Source organism: Anguilla rostrata, chromosome 8 (assembly GCF_018555375.3).
Source record: "Anguilla rostrata isolate EN2019 chromosome 8, ASM1855537v3, whole genome shotgun sequence".
In the NCBI taxonomy this organism is placed as follows: Eukaryota; Metazoa; Chordata; class Actinopteri; order Anguilliformes; family Anguillidae; genus Anguilla; species Anguilla rostrata.
The window spans coordinates 53,126,713-53,133,767 of record NC_057940.1 but is presented as its reverse complement, the minus strand read 5'-3'; positions in this window follow the sequence as shown (position 1 = coordinate 53,133,767).

Genomic DNA, 7,055 nt, shown 5'->3' with positions numbered 1-7,055 from the left:
TTAACATAAGTGGGAAAAAAAGATAGCTAGGTTAGGTCTAACAATGCTAGCCAGAACAAATATTACATTGATCAAAGTCAATTATAACAGCCAAATGATTGTCAACTTATCTGTTCTCTCAGTGTCTTTCCTGTCAGCAGTCAGTTTTGTTCACGGCACATATATATATATATATATATATACACACATATATATACATGGTAAAAATTAAGCAGAAACAGCTTAAATACCAAATATTTTTCATCTGAGAAAATTTGTACTGTTTACCAGTCTGTGACATCTTTCTTGTGCAGGGACTACAGATGAAAATGGTCTTTTCAGCTAAATGTGGCACATTTTCATATTTCATGAGAAGTGTCTGTGGAAATGTTGAGTGCCTGTCAAATAAATACAATACATGGAAAATAAAAAAATAAAAACTATCTGCCATCTGTAAAGTGCTGGCCAACTGTAAAAGAGGAGAGAGAGAGAGAGAGAGAAAGAGAGAGAGAGAGAGAGAGAGGGAGAGGGAGAGAGAAGGAGAGAGAGAGCCAGCCAGCCAGCCAGCCATGCACGCAAGAAAAAAAACCCAAAAAGAACGAACGGCAAGCCTTTTTTTCCCACTGACAACCTCTTGGTGTGTCTTTATCCAGTGGTCTCTTTACGCTGATAAACATTCTATTTGCCCGGAACGCCCGTGTGTGGACTGAATGCTCGGGGGAATGCAATAGAAATGTCAAACTGTGCTTTAACCTGAATCCAAAGCAGGAAGGCCAGGGTGCCATCCATCACCCCCCCCCCCCCCCCCCCTCCCCCTCCCCCTCCCCCCACCCCTCCGTTTCTCCCCCGTAGGCCCAGCGCTTAGTCAGACACAATGCACTGGAACCCCCGGCAAGTCCAAACTCATGGTTATTTAATGGGGAGTGGTGGTGGTGGGGGGGGGGGGGGTGGTAAAATAGGAGGCTAGCAGGAACGTCAGGTACAGACAGGGGGCCTGAGTATAGCATAGCCCGCTAACGGCAGGCAGATCTAAAAAAGGCCATAGGGCTGTAAGGCGTGATGCTTCTACTCACTTAGCCCTAGAACCTGCCCTATCAGTTTATCCATTACCTCAGTCCCAGCCCCAGCCTCAATCCTGCCCTATAGGTGAATCAGGAATGAAGAAGCTGAAATCCTTCAACGGTAATCCAGACCATGTGAACGTTACACCCCTACCACTATCCCCAACCAAAGAACACAGCATACTCTATCCTACAGTACGCTAACCACAACAACTCCGACCACCATAACCCAAAGCTCTAACTGAATTAGCAGAAACTGAGGCTTTTATAACCGTCACAGATCTCTCTAGGCTTTTTAAAACCTGATCCGCCCCTGGTTCGAGGAGCCGGACCCCCACTGGAGCACAGAATTTAGCGCGAAAACCACCCCGAAAAAGATGGCCGACAGTCATGCGAATGGGAGACTGTCCCGTGCGCCACACGCTACAGTGTGCGCCGGATTTCATTCCAACCTCGACAGCAATCCCAGAATTTTAACAAGCCGCTAATTTTTCATAATGAGGTGCTTTTCATGTTTTAGAGTCGTTGCTAGGCACCTTGATTGGCACAAACAGGATCAGGTGTGCGCACCCACACCGGCCCTTCCTGAAATGAAACCCCAGCTCTAAAAAACATGAAAAGCGCCTAAATTAAGAACAATTAACTGCTCTGTTAAAATTCAGGGATTGCTGTTGAGGTTGGAATGAAAGCCGGCGCACGGAGTGGTCCTCCAGGAGCGAGTTTGAGAAGCGCCGGTCTGTAGCGCGAGGCTGAGGCGTCAGCGTTCAGCACGCATCCTTTCATGGCAGGTATTCCCGAAGGGGCTTCGGAATCCGACGCTAAAACGACCTAGCGGGGTTTTCACCGCCGCTGTCGGCGAGCGGGCAGAGGGACGTCCTGCTTCTCCACTTCCTGTCCGCGACAGTCCCGTCCGTCACGTTCCGACGAGCCGAGCGTTCCAGTCGTTCGCCGGCGGTTGCGCTGGCTGTCGACGGAGTGTCCGCGACTCGGCGCGTCCCGCCGTCTTTCCTAAATTCAGCGAGTCAGAAACTAATCCCCAAAAAAAATAAAATAAAAATAAAATCTCGAAGAGCAGGAGGGTGACTTTGAGAAGTTAGCCTCAGAGACGCTAAGCGGGCAGGACAACGGAATCAGCCAGGGTTCATGCAGTCCCATTTGGTGGGTGGGGGGGGGGGGGTGGGGAATGGAGAGGGGGGGAATCGGTTGACGGGTGGATGGGTGGATTTAAAAAAAAAGTGAAATGAAAAAACGCTAAACGCTAACCCAGCCGTCAGACGGGGCCGACGTGCCCTGAAGCACAAACGGAGCGCTCCAGCCCTCGGGCAGACGCGTTTCGCCCTGAGGTCTTGAGAGTGCGGAGGAAGGGGGCGGGTCGAAGAGGACTGCTGGGATTGGCAGCCAGCCAACCGACGCCAGGGGGAGTGGCCTGAGGGGGGTCCTCTTCCAGGCGTCAGAAAAAGACACGCCCGAGGGGTACAGTTACGGGCTGAAGGGCAGTCTGACCCCCTTGCACCCCCCCATGGCGAAGAGGATGCAGATTTTCTGGAGTTGAGGACTGCCTTTTACAGCCTCTGCCCAGAGACTCCGCTCAAATTATCTTCCGATGTGGGCCCTCTAAAAACCCCCTTCCTCTTCGAGGAGCTATTCCTTTTCTTGGCAGTGAAATTATTGTAAATTATTCAGGCAAGGATTTAAAAAAAACTAACACAAACGACTAATAAATAACCACCTCCCAGGTGGAGAGCCCAGCTAAGGCACTAATCCTGGGCGTGGTGTGCGGATCTGGAGCTGAATTGCTCCCGACTGTCCTCCAGTGCAGCTCTGAAACAGGCCCACAAAGACTACAACCCCCCCCACCCCTCCCCGGTCTGTTCTGAATTTCCCCTCTCTTTCCGGTCTGTTCTGAATTTCCCCTCTCTCCCCGGTCTGTTCTGAATTGCCCCTCTCTTTCCGGTCTGTTCTGAATTGCCCTTCTCTCCCTGGTCTGTTCTGAATTGCCCCTCTCTTCCCGGTCTGTTCTGAATTGCCCCTCTCTTTCCGGTCTGTTCTGAATTGCCCTTCTCTCCCTGGTCTGTTCTGAATTGCCCCTCTCTTTTTGGTCTGTTCTGAATTGCCCCTCTCTTCCCGGTCTGTTCTGAATTGCCCCTCTCTTCCCGGTCTGTTCTGAATTGCCCCTCTCTTTCCGGTCTGTTCTGAATTGCCCCTCTCTTTCTGGTCTGTTCTGAATTACCCCTCTCTTCCCGGTCTGTTCTGAATTGCCCCTCTCTTTCTGGTCTGTTCTGAATTACCCCTCTCTTCCCGGTCTGTTCTGAATTGCCCCTCTCTTCCCGGTCTGTTCTGAATTGCCCCTCTCTTCCCGGTCTGTTCTGAATTGCCCCTCTCTTTCCGGTCTGTTCTGAATTGCCCCTCTCTTTCCGGTCTGTTCTGAATTGCCCCTCTCTTTCCGGTCTGTTCTGAATTTCCCCTCTCTTCCCGGTCTGTTCTGAATTTCCCCTCTCTTCCCGGTCTGTTCTGAATTTCCCCTCTCTTTCCGGTCTGTTCTGAATTGCCCCTCTCTTTCTGGTCTGTTCTGAATTGCCCCTCTCTTTCTGGTCTGTTCTGAATTTCCCTTCTCTTTCCGGTCTGTTCTGAATCACCCCTCTCTTTCCGGTCTGTTCTGAATCACCCCTCTCTTTCCGGTCTGTTCTGAATTGCCCCTCTCTTTCCGGTCTGTTCTGAATTGCCCCTCTCTTTCTGGTCTGTGGTGATCTGCACACGCTCACTCCATGTCCGTCTCCCCATCCCCGCAGCAGGAGGAAGGCGGGATGGCGGGATTCTCCAGGTAACTACAGACGGGCAAGAGCACGCGCTCGAGTTCAGCCGCCGGCTTCGAAGCGGAGCGTAATTAATTTACCTTAGCGACAACCTGACGACGGGTGCCGGCTGATAGTGAAGACGGCGGGGGGGGGGGTAAGAAGCACCTGGCCCGCGGCAAAACCTGCCCAGACCGTTCCCAGACACGAGGCGGGGGTGGGGAGACAGAGCTTTCTGTTTCTGGGTTGTTTTTTCTTCTTTCATACACAGCCGGAGTGGAAGATAGAGAAGATCTTCTGGCGTAGTTGCAGGGGGGCGGCACTGTCAGTGACCCAGCGGGTGAGAGGAGACAGAGCCTCGCAGGTCCGGCCGGCGTGACGGCGGAGTGCGGCGCCGTGGCGTTCATGTGAAAAGGTCGAGGCGGCACCCAGTGACTGCGGGGGATGGCGCAGGTGCGGTCTGACCGAGGTAGCCCGCGCTCAGCGGGGCTCGCTCAACAGATCGGGGGAAAAGGGCAGAGTGGAACGGTCGCCATAGCACTACAGAGGGGAAGCTTGCGCAGCCAGGATGCTCGCGTCTGAAAGCAGATGGACCCAAAGAAAGGGCTCTCGGAGACGGATCGGTCCTGCAACTTCCAAACAGGAGTCAGTCTGAAAAGCGAGTGGCATGCGATGTGCACCAGGTCAGTCGAGATCGGGAAGAAAATGAATGGCATTTTGCGGATTAGTGGCATTGGAGACGAATGCACAGGGACCGAAAGGGCTTCTTTGAACATCGTCAGAGGACCGGCTTGACTTCCACCTGTCCAAACAGTCCCTCCGAAGGCATTTGGATTAGTGCATTTCCGGAAAAGAAGCATTGGTTTGTTCGAGCACAAAACGTTTGGGCTACTTCCACGCCAACAGCAGTTGACATTTTTGCGTTGATATTTTCGACGCCACGTGGCCGTTTCTATCGCTCCTCCGGAGAGCGAGCTCGAGACAGAGAGCATGTGGGTGAAACAGAGAAAGGAGTGAAAGGAGAGAAGAAGAACAGAATAAAGGAGGAAAGAGAAATAGCCAGAGACGAGGTACGGACAGAGAAAGACGGGAAGAGCAAAGGAAATAAAAAAGGACAGAGAAAGTGAGAAAGGGTAAGGACAAAGACAGGGAAAGAGTAGCAGGAGATATGGTGCTCATTGGTAATCTCCACAGATTCCATAACATCTTTAATATTTCATTACAAGGTTCAGCTCCTCAGTCTCTAACTCTACCCAGACAGAAAAGAAGCAATACTTTGAAAAGAAAACCTAAAAAAAAAAAGACATCAGGACATCTGTGTTCTCAGCTTTCTTTAATTCCGTACATGGCAACATTCCCACAAGAAAAGAAATGCATTACCATGAATTACCATCACTGCTTTGCACGACAGTTATATGAATATAGCGTTATGAACATTAAAAATATCGAAACACTGGAATTCCAAGCTATTCACCCGTTTCAGAAATAAATTCATAAATCCTGCAGTATAAAAGAAATACAACTTGGACACAATAATCAAATGTTTTCAGAAATCAACAAAGGCGTACGGAGGACAATTAAGCGCGAATTAGTCAGAAGCATTAAAGGTGTAAAACAGAATACAGGTGTTTTTAATCAGAGAGTTTTCCGTGCGTTTCTACAACGACAAAAAAAGCGTCTGAAGAAAACAGACAGTAGAGTTCCCAAAGGTTTTTATTCATTTTTTTTTTTTTTTTGCGACAGAACAAATCCGTCCTCCACCGCGACGGCGGCGAACACGCTCAGCCCACGCAGGCTGGCGGTAAGTCGGTTCGGGGATTAATGACGGCGCGGCTTGTTTTTCCTTCCCCGCTCCGGAGACGTCGTTCGGGCGCGCACGCCGCTTATTGACGAAGTCCTCGCCGAGTCCAGGATCTGAATTTATTTTCCCGAGGACATTAGTCAGAGCGGACGTTAAAACAAACTGCCGCGCCGCCCGCGACTCTGATGCATCGTGTTTACTCTCGCGCTTAAGGAGAAGAGTGATTAGCGTCGGTGTTTTAGCGGAGCCCGCGGGCGCGCACGCGCTCATTGGGCTGTACGTTTGTATCCTTTTTTCTGTCACGTCAATGCCAAAAAGTGTCTTCTTGTAAAGCGCTCGTTTAGGCGGATGGCGGGCGTGCGTGCCCAGCTCGGCTCAGCACGACGACGCTGGCAGGCGAAAAGGTTTCGCACGCGCAAGAGGCTCTCTCCGGTGCTGCGCTCATCGTGACCAGTCGCTGCTCAGGGCGGGCGCGCGTAGCGTGCGGGTAAGGACGGCTTGTCCCGAAGGTCACAGGTTCGACCTGGGTGGGCCCAGGCCGCGACCCTTGGCAAGGTACTTAACCAGCACTGCTTCAATGGACCAGCGTATCAATGGACGCAGTGTAAATGTTGTTATCGCTCTGGTGAGGCGTCCGCTATGCCTGTAATGTAATGTAATGTATGCTAAGGACGCAGGTAATGTTGTGTAAGTCGCTTGTACGAGCATCGCTATCTGAAATTATGGTATGGACGCAGTGTACAATTGTGTAAGTCGTCTGGTAGACCTGCAAATGCCTGTAATGTATGAGTGTATAAATGGAGCAGTGTAAAATGTTGTGTAAGTCGCTCTGGATAAGAGCGTCCGCTAGTAGCCTGCATTGTAATGTACTGCAGAGTTACACAAGCGCTAGCGCGCGGCGCGCTCTTCGGGAGACCTCCGCAAGGTCGGGGTTATCGATTGTGCCTTCAAGACCTTATTTTTTAACGATGAAAATCGGGGTTTAAAAAAAGTCCAGCATTCCATTTTCTTTTTTGTTTTCCAGTGAGGTCACGTAGAGGTGCCGCACACACAACACAAGCCCCGTGATGAGGCGGTTAGGTTCACCGAATCCTCCTCGGTAATGGGTCGGCTGATACAGCTTAGATCAAAAGCCGGAGGGGCATGTGCGGGAGCTTTGACTGACAGGTCTAAGGAGACTCTTCCCAGAAGGACGTTGGGTTCCCATAGCCACTCACTGCCCGCTAAGCGCTCGCTGCAGAGAGGCCGCGACAAAAGCCAATTAAGATTAAACAATACAAACGCCATTAGTGCCATGAGCCCACAGGGAACAGCACTCCCACACTTTACTGAACCGGTGCTTTAAAATAAACTTTTTTTATTGGCTTTTTGAGCTTATTAATTTTTTTTTTTTTTTGCTTATTTCTGCAGGAAAGATCGTAC